We start from the raw sequence: 16,965 nt of genomic DNA on the forward strand, positions 1-16,965 counted from the left end.
CTAGAGGCGTTAAAAGGATGGATCATCTGGGAAATCAGAAAGTCAACCCTCTTTCTGTATGTGTGCCTGGTTGGAAGAAGATTTGGTGCACACCAAACCTTTATTTGGGGAGTTTTCTTTTATAAAGCTCTTCTCACATGTTTTCTGCCCAATGTGCCATTTTATCCTCAAATCCCTGGGAACTGAGTAATACAGGACAAGGATCCAATCTTGATCAGATCAAAATCACAAACCCAACAGTGTTTTATGGGAGAATGTTCCAGAAGAAGGTTCTTTGTGTGGGAAGGTAGGGATGAGTGGAGGATTGCATGTTTCAAAAATGACCATGGCAGTATTTCCAAGACCACATGCTCTTCCAGAACCTTGGCTCCTTCCATTGATCCATTTCTCCATCCCTTGAACCTGAACAGCCTTTACAAATGCCCTGATGAGTAGAATGCAACAGAAGTAATTGCAACTGACTTTTGAGGCTAGGTTGGAAAAGACACTGTGTTTCCACTTTCTTTCAGGATGCTTGCTCTTGGAACACAGCCACCACGTTGGGAGGAAGCCCAGGCCACGTGGAGAGGTCCCAAGTAGGTGTTTAACTGAGGTCCCTGGTGACAGCTGGCATTGACACGTGAGTGAGACTTTGAGCTGCCCCAGCTGGTGATGAGTACAGCTGAGTGAATTATCTCCATTGAGCCCTTTTGAAAATTCAGATTCTTGAAGACAATAAATATTGTTGGTTTATGCCACTACATTTTGACATAATATGTTGTACAGCCATAGAAACTGGAATTTTGTGATACAAATACTATTCCCTTGCATCTCACTTCTCTTTAAAGTATGTCTTCCCCTTTCCTTTAAGGGCCCTTTCTCCTTTTCTTTCAGGCAGCACTGCTGTTACTTCTACTAGTGATGCTACTATGACTCAAATACTGTTGCTACGGTGTCTATTGCTACTGCTGAGAAAAATAAGATAATTTTGATAGCTAATGTTGAGTACGTATCTACTATATAGATTTAAGCCTTTAACTTATACTAAATCATTCACTTCTCATAGGAGCCTACTATGGGTTGAATTGTGTCCCTCTAAATTTATATGTTGAAGTCCTAACCCCCAGCACTTCAGAATGTGACTGTATTTGGAGATACGGTCTTTAAAGAGGTAAAATGAGGTCATTAGGGTGGGCCCTAATTCAAAATGATTGGTGTCCTTATAAGAAGAGGAAATTAGGACACAGACGTGAAATGAATGAAGTCACATTTCTGTCATGGCTGTGGATGCCAAGACCTGGGCTAGAGTGTTTTCTCTCTCTTTCTCTCTCCTCTCATCTGTTCCTCGCATCTAGGATAGGACTCTGATGCCCATGGCAAAGCTACATAATAAGAGGAGGCTGGGTTCCTGAATAACTGTGTGGAGCAGAGCCACTCTGTCCACTCACATTGAATGAAGGCAAGGAATAAATCCTTCTGGGTTAAACCAATGGATTTTGGGGGTTGTTTTTTCACTGCTGTTAGCCTACCCTTACGAATATAGATTATCATTGGAATAAACCATTCAAACTATTCCACTGCTGGTCCACAGTAATTGGTTTAGGTTGGGTACATGCCCCCATCAAAGCCAATGAGATATGAAGAGCTAATTTCTGAGGATTCTGGCAAAAGGAAGACTCTTACTAGAACTACTAGAACTGATTCCTTTCTCCCACCCTACCGCCAAATCTACTGTAGCTTTGTGCTGTCAGGAGACCACTACGTGGAGGAAGGGGCCAGTACTGCAGAAGGCAGAGAGACGGGGAAGCCAGGTCCTTGATGACATCATTTGTTCTGCTGGACCAAGCCTTGCCAGATCTACCTGTGGACCTTCTCAGTTATGTGAGACAATAAGGTCACATCATCATTTTAGTCTATTTGGGCTTTCTGCTCCTAGAAACATAAAGCAGCATTACTGAGCACCAGCTTCCTACATAGCACCCATTATGTCCTTTTTTCTTCCTAATAGAACCTCAGTTTTTTTCAGGTGCCCAGACCTCATGTAGAGCATATGACTCAGAGGAATCCCTTCAGCTTCTAGAATGAATCTAACTGGACTAAGGGTTATCTCATCCCCTTTGTTTGTGATTGGTTTATGAAAAGTCATGTGACCCAGTTCTGGCCAATGATATGTGATGAGAGGGTCATTGGAGTCCTCTGGAGAAGTCTGCTCTGAAGAGCAAGCTATTCTCTCTCTCCATATTTGAATGAAGGCGGATAAATCCACAATTGTCCTCTGGCCGGCCTTAAAAATGAAGCCAACCATGTGAATAGCAAAGCCAAGGATTGTGGAGAACCTAAGCTCCAGATAATAATATTAGGATGCTGGATCAACTAACTACTATTAAATTTCCTATTAAATGAGCTTATGCATTCCTTAATTTAAAAAGCCAGTTTAGAGTTTATTGAAATAGCTGAAAGTTAATGGCTGCATAAAGCATCCAGTAGTTCCGAATGCCTCCAATAGAGTAAATAATCCCTACCCTCTGCCCGCAAAGCAATGACAGCCAAAATTTGCTTTATCCCTTCTATCTCTGTCTCGTTAGGCTATAAATGGCCAAATGGTTTCCTCTCATCTGAAGGGCCATGGGAAGAACTCTGTGCAACCTTTCCAAACCAGTCCCGAAATAGAAAATGTTGGAAGTGGTATTTCAGCCTTAAAGTGGTCTGTGCTCTGCGACACAGACTAAGTGAGGATTATTTGACAATATTTGCAGCAGGAGGGGGAAGAGTTGGCATATTCCTGGCCTCTTGAGTGAGTCATAGGACTGGAAAAGAGCTCAGCTCCTCTCTTTTCTTGTCCAAGATTGCTCTTTGATGGTATTGAAGGGATTTGATGACTGATGGTGAAAATGAAATTAGTTGGTAGTCGTAGCCAGATAATTATGTTCTGAACTCCAGGAGAAATAGACTTTGAGGCATCTATTTATAAACGAAAGCTTTCAGATGCCTAACATTTATATATAGGCTTGGTTCTTATATTTGTAAAGTTTCTTTTTCAACTAATGTTATTAATGCCTATTATCAACTCTGGGAGGTAACTGTAGCAGGTTTTGTCAATGTCATTGTACACATGAATTTGGACAAGGAGAGTGATTTGATTTCTAGGTTGATTCCATTATGATAGAACATACTCTGTATGATTTCAATTCTTTTAAATTTGTCGAGGTTTGTTTTATGACCCAGGAAATGGTCTATCTTGATATATGTTCTGCTGGCACTTGAAAAGGGCATGTGTTCTGCTGTAGTTGGGAAGATACTTCTATAGATGTTGATTAGATCCTGTTGGTTGAGTTCTTGTATATCCTATCTGATTTTCTGCCTAGTTGTTCTATCAACTATTAAAAGAGGGGTGTTGAAGTCTACAATTATAATTGTGGATTTGTCTATTTCTCATTTTCGTTTTATTAGCTTTTGTTCACATATTTTGCAGCTCTGTTGTCTGGTGCATACACTCTTACTATGGCTATGTCTTCTTGGTGGATTGACCCTTGTATCAGATTATATCTCTCTCTGACTCTAATAATTTTCTTTGTTCTGAAGTCTACTTTATCTGCTATTAATATAGTCACTTTTGCTTTTCTTTTATTAGTGTTTGCTTGATTTATCTTTTTCCACCATTTTACTTTCAACCTGACTGTATTGTTATATTTGAAGTGAGTTTCTTGTAGACAATATACAGTTGGATCATGGTTTTTAATCTGCTCTGCCAAGCTGTTTTTTAATTGATATATTTAGATCCTTTACATTTAATGTATTTATTCATCTATTAGGGCCTAATTCTGCCATTTTATTTTTGTTTTCAGTTTGTTTTCTCTGTTTTTATTTTTGTTTTCTTTTTCCTACCTTTATATAGGTTAGTTGAACATTTGTTTAGAATTCCATTTTGAATAATTTATAGTGTATCTCTTTGTATAACTTTTTTAGCGGTTGTTGTAGGTATATATATAACATCACAGTCTACTGTTGCCATCATTTTACTAGTTTGAATGAAATATAGACAACCTTATCTTTTTTTACACTCATTTATCCTCCTCTGTTCATAATATAATTTTCTTCAGTATTTCCTCTACATACACTGAGAACCACATCAGAGAGTGTTATAATTTTTGCTTCAACCCTCAAATGTAATTTAGGAAACAACAGGAGAAGGAAATTCTATTGTATTTATCCATAATTTTGATTACTGTATTTTTTCCTTCCTAATGTTCCAAGGTTCCTTCTTTTGTCAGTTTCCTCCTTTTAGAATACGTCTGCTGGCGATATATGCTCTTCATTTTCTTTCATGTGAGAATGTCTTGATTTCCCCTTCATTCCCAAGGATGCGTTCACTGCATCTAGGATTCTGGGTTGACTGTTCTTTGTTTTCAGCACTTGAAAAATGTTGAGACACTCCCTTCTAACCTCTATGGCTTCTGATGAGAAGTCACTTTCATTCTAGTTGTTTTCCCCAATAGGTAGGTTGTCACTTCTCTCTCACTGTTTTCAAGATTTTCTTTGTCTGTAGTGTTTTTGGTGTGGATTTCTTCGGGTTAATCCTGTTTAAGGTTTTCTCAGCTTCTTCAGTCTATAGATTTGGGTCTTTTGCCAACTGTGGGAACTTTGAAACCATTATTTATTTAAGTGCTTTTTCAGTCTTGCCCTTTTTCTCCTCTCCATCAGGGATTCTGATGATATGAAAGTTAGATCTTTTTTGTAATGCCACAGGTCACTAAGACTCTGTTGATTGTTTTCAGTCTATTTTATCTCTGTTGTTCAGATTGAGTAATTTCTATTGTTCTATCTTCCAGTTTACTGATTGTTTCTTTGTCCCCTCCATTCTGCTATTGAGCCCATCCAGTGAGTTTTTTTATTTCAGCTACTATATTTTTTGGTTCTAATGTTTCTATTTGGTTCTCATTTATATTTTCTATTTATTTGCTGAGACTTTCTATTTTTTCCTTGCTTTCAAATATGCTCATAATTTCTACTGAAGTATTTTTGTAATCGCTGCTTCAAAATTTTGTCAGATAATTTTAATATTCCTGTCATCTCCTTGTAGTCTTAAAGTTTTTCTTGCTACATTTATATCCTGTCCTCCTTTTGTATTTGAAATACAAAAGAAACGTATATAAGATTTTTTCTATAATTATTAAATCTGGGGGACTTGATTTGATTCTGGTGTCTTTGAATCAATTTCCAATGTTTCGCAGCTGTTGAGGATCTGAACAGAGCGTGCTGTCCTTCCCTTCTCTTTGCAGGACATGAGACTGAGCTGCCAAATGCATAAGAGAAAGACACAGAGGCAGCTCACCTCTGCTTCTTGTCTCACAGAGACTGAGCACCTTGTGTAAACCGTTTAATAGCTGCTTATGTATGAAAGGCCTCCTTTTTATCTATCATCTCTCACGTCCAATGTTTATCTATAGGAGGTTTACCCAATGAGGTCTATATAATGGGCACAAAAATATTGATTGAATTGGCAAGCCTCCAAAACATAGCATTTGGGAAGCTGAGTCGAAGTGTCCAAAATGAGTCCATCATTTTTTCCAACTTTGTGGGAAAAAAAAATCTCAAAATCTTTGTATCCCTGAGTCGGAAACTTCCAAAAGAAATGCACGTACCAAAAAGAGAAAAGTGTGCACACCCAAAGACATATCTATATTAGCAAGATTTGTAACAATGCAAACTGGAATCAACCCAAATACCAATCAACAGTAAAATGAATAAATTGTAATATTTTCACACAATGGGTTATGACACTGAAATGAGAATGAACAATCTGTAAATATACACAATAATATGGATATATCTCACAAATATACTATTGAATAAAAGAGTCAGACACAAAAGAGTACATATTGCATGATTACATTTGTATAAACACAAAACAAGACAAAACTAATCAGTGATGTTAGGGATCAGTATAGTGATTATCCTTGAAGGGAGGAAGAATGAGACACGGGGTTTCTGGAATGCTGCCGTGTTGTGCCTTTTTGACCTGGGTTCTGGTTATACAGGGAAATAGTTTATTAAAGTTAATAGAGTGGCACACTTATGATTTTGGAGCTTTTCTGCATGTATGCTATACTTTAATAAAAATATACCAGGCAGGTTTCATTGCTTCCTTCAATCATAGCCCCTTCTGGAAAACTTACCACATTCACAGGATCAGTCCTGGGTTATGATGAGATCCTATCCCCACGATACCATCCCTCGGCATAATTGGTTAATCCAGGACTGGACATCTGACCCAAGGGTAGCCGTGTGTAGCTTTGGCTGAGCCAATAAAATTTCTTCTCTTGGGAATTTGCACTACACACACATACACACACACGCACAGAGGCTGTTGTACCTTGTTAGAAGACAAGGACAAGGATGTAAATTCTTGTAGCCTTAGGAATGTGGCTGCCCATAAGGACTATGAGCAAGCTGGCAGGTAAATGGAGAGGTTCTGCAGAGAAAAGAAAATGGAGCACACGGCCAGAGAGAAGAGACAGACTCTTCAGTCCCTGAGATCAGGGAAAGCCTAGCCCAGACTACAGAGCTGCCTATCAGACATGCCGCTGATCATAGACACACGACAGCCTGGTTGAAACCAGAACTGCCCAGCTGAGCTCAGTCCCAATTGCTAGTCTCAGAATTGTGAGCTAAATAAGTAGTTACTGTGTCCAGTCACTAAGTTTCGGGATGGTGTGTTATGCAGCATTGTTGTGGTCATAGGTAGCTGATACAGAATGGATGGGAAGCCCTGTACACACACACAAACACGCACCTCTTGCAGGTCCTCAAGTGAGGAGCAGACTGAGGTCATTTGTACTCTTTGCATGGAGCAAGCCCAGACCAGTGGCTCTCGGCTCTGTCTTCCCAGTCTTTGTTTAGAGACAATCTCTTCTAGATTCAGAGAATCTCAGATAAAATGAGATCCTGAGGAATGCTCTTGTGTCTAAGGCTACCCCCAGCTTCCCTGGCAAGATGGAGAGAGGCTAAAGATGCCTTCTCTCCTGGAGGTCCGGCTCTAATTCCTCATTTCAATAGACTTCATTCCATGTCTTCCACTCTTACAGGCACATCACCCCCCTCTCTCTTTTCCTCATAGTATTTTGTATTGTCAAGTCTGGCTGTGGGCTTCCTCTAATTTTTGTAACAAATCAGGAGTTCTCATTGACACTCAAGGGAGGAAGACAGTATCTCTTTACAGGCCACGTAAAAGCACCTAGGTCTATTCTGGAAAAGGTTAGTGCTCCTTCAAGATAGACTTTAAAGCCTTCAGAAAAGTTAAGAAGTATTTATTGCTAAATTCAAGAATCCCTCTGTTTACAAGGGGTGATGGCCCTATAGCTGTATTTCCAAGAAATATATATATTTTTTTTCTTAGACCAACTCTGTCCCTGGATTCAGAGGAGTCAGGATAAGCTTTATTCAAGATTTTTCTGTTTCTGGCAACATCTAGACAACTTGCCGACTGGTTTGACTCAGTGTGAGGGAGGAGCCTAAGCTTTGTTCCCACAGTGGTGAGGGTTCAGGGGCAGAGGGAGCAGCAAGCATCTTGCTTTGGGCACTGTGCTAGGCACTATGGGTACTTTACCTCATTTGAAGCTATATCAATCCCCTGACATCACTGCTATTATTATCTTCATTTTATAAATGAGAAATGAAGGCTCAGTAAAGAGTATTTGTCAAAGATTACTGAAGAAACAGATCAGTGTTACTTCTTGAACCCTACCAGATCTTGCTAATTACAGGAGAATATCATATCTTCCCCCTGCACACACACTTTTTTGAAACTTATGAAAAAGTAGAGATAATAATGACAACTAACTAATATCCATTACAAAGAATTGATCATAGTTGACATTTTGTCTCATTAGTTTTAAATATTTTAAATAAAATGTTAAATGTCTTTGATTCTCACTTTCAACCTAATCCTACTATCGTCTTTCCACTCCTACCCTCAAGAATAAATCTCTACTATAAGTTAAGTGTTTACCTTCTAGCCCATTTTTTATACATTTCAAAGACTTTTCTGGAAGTAGAAAGCTTCATTCTCCTTACTGTTTCCTTGCAGGGGTTTTGTGAATCCCTCTCCTTAGAAAATGCCAGCAACCTCTGCCTGCCCCTTTGTGCTGTGGCCCCCCATGGTTTGTGATGCTGCTGCGGGGGTGCAAGCTCAGGCAGAGCAGTGGCCTTGGCAGAGCCGAAGTGGCCCACCCCTGCTACAGCGGGCTCAATTGTTTGTTCTCGGCTCATGCTGCTAATTGTTCAGTTCCAAGGACATCTAGGAATGTCACCTGGCATTTTGTTTCCTGAGTTGCAGGACAACTTGACAGTGTTCCAACCTTTACCAGCAAGAGGAATGAGGCATCACCCAAAATAAAGCAAATAGACACACACACAAAAAGACATCTTGACTAAAATATCTTAAAACTGAAGCTTGAGATGTTTTTCTTTTTTATCAGCATTGCACTGCAGGAGACACTGTAGGTGTCCTACCTATATCTCTCTACCTTACCTCTTCAGTGCACAGTGGCCAGGGCACCAGCTGCCAGGACTTGCATACCTCTGGAACCACTCTGCCCAGTGTGGGAGGCTGAAATGATGGGGAATCAGTGTCCCCTGGGAGCAGCCCTCAACAAATGACTGATATGAATGGATGTGTAAATATCTCAGCTCTCTTTCAGGTAGGAAAACAAAAAGACATGTGTCCAACACTTCCAGAGTTTTCCACTGGAATTAAGCTCCAGCTGCCCAGAGTACTAGCTGGCTTGCTTATGCACACTTTACTGGTAGGTTCCCTCTGTGTCTCAAACCCTCACTCTCCTACCAGTATTTCCTTCACTTCCCAAGTAACCAGGTAAACCATTTGCTTTGGAATCTTTGTCTCAGGGTCTCCTAAACTGAGAAAACCCCTCTGTGGTAGATGGCAAAATGTCCACAAACCATCCCCTTTCTCTATATTTTTACATTGTGATATTACAGCTCCTCCCATCAAGCAGTGGGCTAGCCTTGGGTCTTGCTTTGGCCAATAGAATATGGCAGACATATTGGAATGCCAGTTCCAAGCCTAGGCCTCAAGGGGCTTTGCACATTTATGCTTTTTCCCAAAGACTCATGTGCAATAACAAATGGTTGCTTTTTTAAGCCACTGAGTATTGGGTGATTTGTCATGCAAGAGAAACTAACTGATTGAATCTGACTCCCACCCCAAGTCCATATTTGAGACCTTCTTTCGTGTATATTTCCTTGAATGAGAGCATTGTTATTCCTAAAGAAAAGCATCTTCTCAGGCACAGAGAGGCTGAAAGACCTTCTCAGAGCTGCCCAGCAGAATGTGGGTACCAGTTGCTGTCAGTACCCTGGTTTATTACTTTGCTCCAGGGCCTCTGTGCTGAATCACCTTGTCTGGTTTGCCTGCTAGCTGCTGCATTTTCTCTCCTCCACAGCTGCCAGCCTGGCTGCTGGTTTTTTCCAAAGCCCTCTTTTCACAGAGCTGTGAGGTAGGAAGCCACTGTGTTTTTAAGGATTGTGCTAATGACATATGTGTCTGATTGGAATTCAAGTGCCTGCCAAGCTGGCCCGAGATGCAGAGCTCACCAAAAATACTGCAGTTTCTGGATGCTAGAGAATTGATGGAGCTTGGGAGCCAGTGGGATGCAGAGTAAACAACATTGAATAGTGAGTCAGGATGCTTAATCTTGGCTTTGCCTCTGGCCTCTGAAGTCCCTTTCAGCTCTAAAGTGCCAGGATCCCAGGACTGAGTAGGGCTTTGTGAAAATGCAAAGCCAGAAAGTATGGGGTTAATTGTCTAATTTAAGGACGTCCTAATAGGTTAGAACAAGGGTTCTCAAAGCAGGGTTCCTGTGCCTGCAGCAGCAGCAGCATCTGGGAACCTGTTAGAAATGCAAATTCTCAGGCCCCATTCCAGATCCTCCGAATCAGCATCTCCTGGGGTCATTCCCAGCAATCTGTATCAACAGGCCCTCTAGCTGATTTGAATGCAGCCTCAAGTTTGAGAATTACTGATCTGAGCCATGTTATTCCAATCGTGGCTCAGGGCGTTGGCTTCACCTGGGAGCTGGTTAGAGATGGTGAAGCTCAGCACCTCCTCCTCAGCCCTTCTGAATCATAATCTGCCTTTCACAAGATCCCCAAGTTATCAGGGTGCACGTCAAAGTTGAGAAGCCCTGAGTGTAGATTCCTAGTCTCAAGCCTTCAAGATGGTGATTCACTCGATCTAGGGTAGAACTCAATAATTTCCATTTCTAAAAAGGTCACAGGTATTGCTGAGGCTGCAGATTCAGGGACCACACTTTGAGTAGCAAGGCTGTAGATTTCAGGCAAGGCTTGGAATCCTGGCCATGGAAGGGTTTCAAGCCAATCAAAGTTGGTTTGACTACTCCATACAGACATGCAGGCTCTGTACTGCCCAACTCCTGGAGGCACCATTCACAGAGACTATGAGTCAAGAACCTGAAACCCAAAGCTAAGTAAGATAAGAGGCAGGGGCTGGCTGAAAAGTGGGTTTTAGAGTCAGAAGTGGGTTTGAATCCTAACCCTGCCACTTACATAGAATCCTTACGTAGTGTGATCTTGGGAAATACGTTCAACTCTGAGTCTCAATTTCCTTTTCTGTGAAAGGGAGATGATCATTACTGCCCCACCAGATGAGATACTCAACAGTCGGCGCACAGAACAAGCCCAGCAAATATTCGTTCTCTTCCTTTCAGCCAAGGGAACAGTGGGTGTCATCAGACTTGTAGGCTCCTTCTCCTTCAGTCTCATCCTGGCCAGTGGCCTAAATGCCTGGTCCAGGCTGAAGGCCAGGTAAGTGGGATGGGCTTTTCTTTAGAGCTCCCAGGGGTCAGATGAAGGTGATACAGCAGTAACGCAGGCTGTTTATATTAGGAGCGCTTCCCATGGGTTTGTACAAACCGATTCATAAAAATGACCAACATAGGGGCTGGCCCCGTGGCCGAGTGGTTGGGTTCGCGCGCTCCGCTGCAGGCGGCCCAGTGTTTCGTTGGTTCGAGTCCTGGGCGCGGACGTGGCGCTGCTCGTCGGACCGCGCTGGGGCGGCGTCCCGCATGCCACAACTGGAAGAACCCACAACGAAGAATACACAACTATGTACCGGGGGGCTTTGGGGAGAAAAAGGAAAAAATAAAATCTTTAAAAAAAAAAAAAAAAATGACCAACATAGCCAACTTTAAACCACACCCCGTTTCACCTACCTACCAAAGTCGCAAAAGACAGTAGCAGTCCGTGGTCCTGCCAAGGATCTCTGTGATGGCCCTGGAGCCCAGAATCACGCAGAGACTTTGCAAGGGAGGGCACCCTGGCCTGGCAGGCAGAGAAATCTGCCCTCCTCCACATCAAGGACCCAGTCAGGCCCTTCCTGTGTTTTTTGTGAGAAGATAACAGTCAGGGGTGATCTGAAACAAACCCAAAGTCCAAATTAAAGTACGTATTTGGGGTGAGGGGAGAGCCATTCGGGCTATAAAGCAGGCAACAAGATGCTTTCAAAGCTCATGGACACCCAAACCAACCAGGGCCACATTAAGAGGCCAGATGAGACTTGTTGGTGTCAGAAACTAGACATCCATAAATTTGCTTTTTGCACTTTATAAGAAGAAACAGAAAAGGATTTCTTTCTTTTTCTTTTTTTTTTTTTTTTTAAGGAAAATTAGCCCTGAGCTAACTGCTGCCAATCCTCCTCTTTTTGCTGGGGCAGACTGGCCCTGAGCTAACATCCATGCCCATCTTCCTCTACTTTATATGTGGGACGCCTACCGCAGCATGGCTGTGTCAAGCGGTGCCATGTCCACACGTGGGATCTGGGCCGCCAAAGTGGAATGTGCACACTTAACCGCTGTGCCACCAGGCCAGCCCCTCTTTCTTTCTTTTTAAATTCAGGGCTGGTTAGATTTTTGGGAGGTGAAGTGCCCCTGGGTTCAGGCGGGACTTCAGCCTAAGACAGCCACTAGAGGGCCCCAGAGATCCAGGAAAACTGCATGGTGTCTCCCAAGAGACGCCCTGAGAGCTGTCAGGCCTGGTCTGGGTGAGGTGTTTAGGGTGAGCCCGGTTCCTGAGAACCTGCTCAGCAGGTGCTCACCTTTCCATGAGAAAGACGCAGCCAGCTCTGTTAGGGAAGCTACATAATTAATGGGCCAGTTTATTCACTGACAAACACTTTCTGCGTGCAGACCCTGTTCCGTCCTTGGTGTGATAGTAAGGACTAGGGTATAGGACTTTTATAAGAGAGTCTCCAATGGAAAAGAAACCTGATTTTAGGGCTCAGTAGTGGTATCAAGGATAGGCTTGGAAGATGTGTACTTTAGTACCCCATTTCTTCCATGTGCTGCCCCAATAAACGTAAAATCAAAATAAATAGCATCTTGCTGTGCAAATGTCGCTTGGAGCAAAGCCCCATCGGGTAAGCAGATTGCCACACATTAATCTCCCCTGTATAGAAATTCCAGCGCTGTCCTGATTGGGGCTCTGCACTGTACATTGATGCAGGGATGGGGCTGACTTCTCTGCTACTACTCAAAGGGCCCTTAAAGTATACAGTAAGACGACATAGCAGAGAATTTTAGAAACTCGTCCTTTCTGGAGAGATCTAGAAAATAGGAGGGGCTATCTAGAAAGGAGACATGCTAGAAAATGACCTACCAAGGTATGTTCCAGCCCAAGGAATTGCTGGTCGTGGGAACCATGAGGACAGAACACGGGGCAGAATGAGCACTGCCTGTCCGCCAGCTTCTGCTAGGGAAGGGATTTGTCTCCCTTGCCCTCATCCTCTGTGGCCCCTCCGGCAAGGCATTTTGGCTAAGGAGGGCCTTTACAATATGACCTACACTTCCCACCCTCACTCCCACTCCTCCACAGCTGGCACAACTTTTGTGAGTCAGGAAGGTTGGGGATAGGAAAGAGGGGTTCCCTAAAGTAGGAGAAGGGTTTCCCAGTCTATGGGTTTGCTCTAGAAGAGCTGAGTCCTAGATGACTTGCAAATATGGTCTCCTCTGTGCAGGGAGCTTCTGGAAAAGGAAAGAAATTGGTTGAGTTTAGTCTATTTTCTTGATTGTACGAGATAGATGGATAAAATAAATGAGATGAAACAGATTATATCAAGCAATATAAGGTTGTATCCCTTTTTAATAGAAATTTCCTTTTCAGAGACTAAAAACCCAGTGAACCTCTTATTTCTCAGTGTCTCATGGATAAAAGGAAGGATGTCTTCGCTGTGAGACTCTCTATTGCTGTCTCCACCACTGTGGCCAGCCCCTCTAGCCCCTCTCTTTCTAGGTGGTATAGTTGGCCATATCAATCCTCCTGTAGATATTGCCTTTGTCTTATTACTCTTTGCTCTCTAGTTCCCAGCACATCAAGTCCAAGCATCCTTACCTGCCTCTCAAGGACAGGCCATCCCTTCCAACTGACACCTCTTCTCTACTCTTATCCTACTGGTCATCTCACTGTCCAATTAAAGGATCCCTGACATTGACCCTTTGCGGCGTTTATGAGTGCTGTTCCCCTTGCTTGGGACATCTTTCCTTCTTTCTGGCATAAAGGTTGAACCCAAGATACAGTTCCTTCGAAGAGTCTTTCCTGGCTGCTTAGCTCTTATTGATTGCCTCTTCCTTTGAACTCCCACAGACACTGGAGGACTTAGTCCAATACTGGTTTTCCTCTGTCTCTGTTATTCTAGGAAGCTTGATTGTGACCCGACAATTAGATGGCTAAGTCTTTGAGGACAGAGGTTTGAGCATAGCATCCCAAGCCCCTAGCATTGTGACCCCATGCACACATTAGAAACCCAGTTCACATCTGCCTGGTTAACTCCTATGCATCCTTCAGATCTTGGGTTGAACCTCACTCCCTAAGGGCAGCCTCCTCCATTAGACCCAAATCTCCTACTATAGTTTCCCAGAGAACCATGTATCTCTCCTGCATAGCACTCCTCAAAGATAGAAATTTTTATTTACTTATTTTATTTTATTACTCTGTTCCCCACATGAGGGCTGGGCTTATGTCTGGCTTTGTCCAGTGCCTAGGGCAGAGACGGGCACACAGTGGGTAGTCTATAAATGTTTATTTAATGGATGAATACATATTGGTTGAATGGCTGGACTGGAATGTGACGTGGACTTCTTGAGAAATGAAGAGAACAGAGTTGAGGATATTAATCTCCTGGGAGCTGGTCTCCTTGAGCACAGTCCTAATCAGAGTTGAACAGCAGAGGCTCAGATGGGCCAAATTAGCAAAATCATATTAGGGTCGTTATTGGCGACAAGTGACATGATATTTCCTCAACGATTTTGTCAGCAAGTTATAAAAGTCATACATGCTCATTGTGGAAAATATTTAAAGTTTAGAAAATTATAAGGAAGCAGAGAAAAGTAACTACAAGCCCATCACTCAAAGGCTTTTGAACACTAATATTTTCTTTCAATACTGGTTCATTACTTTGTTTTACACAATGGAAACCCTACTGGCTATACAATGTTGGATCTTGCCTTTTTTTAAAAAAAAATACTTTAGCCTTAAATGATAGGCATTTCTCCTTTTTATTGAAAACTCTTCATGAATCATAATTTTAAACTCCAGAATGTTCCACTGTATGGAGGTACTCTATTATTCCATCAATGGAGGACATGAAGGTTGATAAATGTGAGTTTTGACCCTTATGACTTTGAAGACATTTTAAAATCTAAAGGCAATAAAGATAAATGGAGATGTATTAGAGATTTCCCAGATATTTCAGTGCGACACCAACCTTCATTCATTGGCATACCACCCTGGCTGTCCAGATCTCAGCCCTACCCAAGTGAGTGCTCCTCCTTCCTTGCTTCCTCATCCCCAGCTCCCTGCTCCTCCATCTGCTACTTCTCCCCATGTAGCAGACACTATTGGCGCCCTGCCCATGTACTCTCAACACTCAGCCTTCCTGGACTTGCCAATGGCTTCTCCCTAAGCACCTTCTTTGGCTACAGGAGCATGCTCAGTGGTGAGTGGAGCAGGCTGGGAGTGCCAAAGTATTAGTGCCCCCAGGAAAAGCCCTCAACCAATGAGAAATGGGAATTAGTGGATAAATATCCCAGCTTCTCATCGCCCATGAGGAATAACTTGGAGATGTGTTTCCACACAGGGCTCCCCACCAAGACTGAGCTCCAGTTACCCACAGGTGTAACTTATTCTTTAAAGCACTTGTATTACTGTCCTTTCCTTCTCTGCCTCATTTCCACATTCTCCTTCTGTGTTTCCTGGGATCACCTCACAGATAAACCATTTGGACTCAAATCTTTCTTTCAGGGCCTGCTTCTGGGGGACCCAGTCTAAGATACCCCACGACCCCATTTCTTAAATATGAGTTCAAGCACTTTCCATCTTAGAGTTCTCCTCTTCTTTTTGACTAAAGTGGAAGCTAAAAAGTCTAAATGATCCAACATATATTTTAAGGAACAGAGTAAAAATGCAAAACCATGCCAGACTGCTGACTCTTTGTCATCAGAACATCTGATAGGAACTCCCAAGGGGCAATAAATTATATGGAGATTCTGGTCACTTTGGAGGTGACTTTGGATTATTCTTTCTTTCTCCTCTCTTTAGTCCTCGTATTTCTTTCTTTACCTGCTTCCTCTGTGGTAGAAGGCATCCTAAGCTGAACTATTTTTGCTGCTGTAGGGGAGGAAGTCATATTCCTTTACTTTCTAGGTTCTTCAGGCTGGTCTAAGAATTAGATTGACATGAGACAGAACAACGGGAGAAAATAAAGCCAATTTAATAACTTGCACATGGGAGAAACCCAGGAAAACTGAGTAACTCCCTAAAATGGCCAAAGCTGCCACCTTAAGTACCATCTTCAGTTAAAGACAAAAGAGGATGTTGGGGGTAGTGGTTTGGGGCTTCCAAGGGGAGGAAGGCCATTCATATGGAGATGGAAAAGCAAATGTTTGGTAAACAAATGTTTGCCATGCCTTGCAAAGACAATGAGATGTGGAGAGGACTTTGATCAAATTAGCCTTGCTAGGTTCCTCCTTGTCTACCGTTATAGATGTCTATGGTGATAGCACCTTCCTGGAACAGACCTTCTATCTTAAATTCTTTTAGGCAGTTAGGGAGAAAGTCAGTTTTCTTCTGAATCTTTTGTTCTTAAAAATAATCAAGCCAAAGAATCACATTTTGGGGCAAATTCCGATCTCCCATAGTGCCAGTCCCTAATTAGGTTTCCAGATACACCCACAAACCTGGATGTGATGCTAGGTGTGCTATAAAGCAATTTCATATTTATTTTATTTAATTAATAGTTACTACTAGTTACTAAGGGCCTCATGCACTCTGAGCTCTCTATTAGGTTCTTCAAAAGATTCTGCAAGGACCATTAGGTAGGGAAAGACTTCTTTGTAGGGAAGATAAGACACACAAACAGCTGGACTCGGGCAAGGCTGAGTGTGATGTCAGTTGAGGGGCATATATTGACCAAAACAAACAACTCTAGGAATTCAGAGAAAGTAGTGATTCATTCTGGCTAGATTTTGAGAAAACTTCATGGAACAGGATAAGAATGATCAGTGGGTTGGATTTTAATAGGCCAAGACAGAGAAGTAATCCAAGCTTCCCCCATCTCCATTCCTAGGGGACTTCTATTTGATGCTAAAAGGTAGACTGCTGCTTGCCTCCCTCTCCCCACAGTAGTTATGAAACCCTGAGTTTCCTTCTATCTCAGCTCCTCCAATACCCAGTGAGGAAACGACGACGTCTTTCTGATGTAAACAGATGGGGCCAGACCCAAACCGTAAAAGAGGCGTATCAGATAGGAAGGCATTTCATTTTAGATATCAGAACGCCATCTGCCAGGAGTTGAAACAAAATAGACACTGATTGTATCTTGTGTTAAAAGAAGACTGGAGATAGGCATTTGTCACGGCTGGTTTAGCTACTCAGCAACATCATCAAGGAGCCAGGCTT

The sequence above is a fragment of the Equus caballus genome, chromosome 22 (assembly GCF_041296265.1).
Source record: "Equus caballus isolate H_3958 breed thoroughbred chromosome 22, TB-T2T, whole genome shotgun sequence".
In the NCBI taxonomy this organism is placed as follows: domain Eukaryota; kingdom Metazoa; phylum Chordata; class Mammalia; order Perissodactyla; family Equidae; genus Equus; species Equus caballus.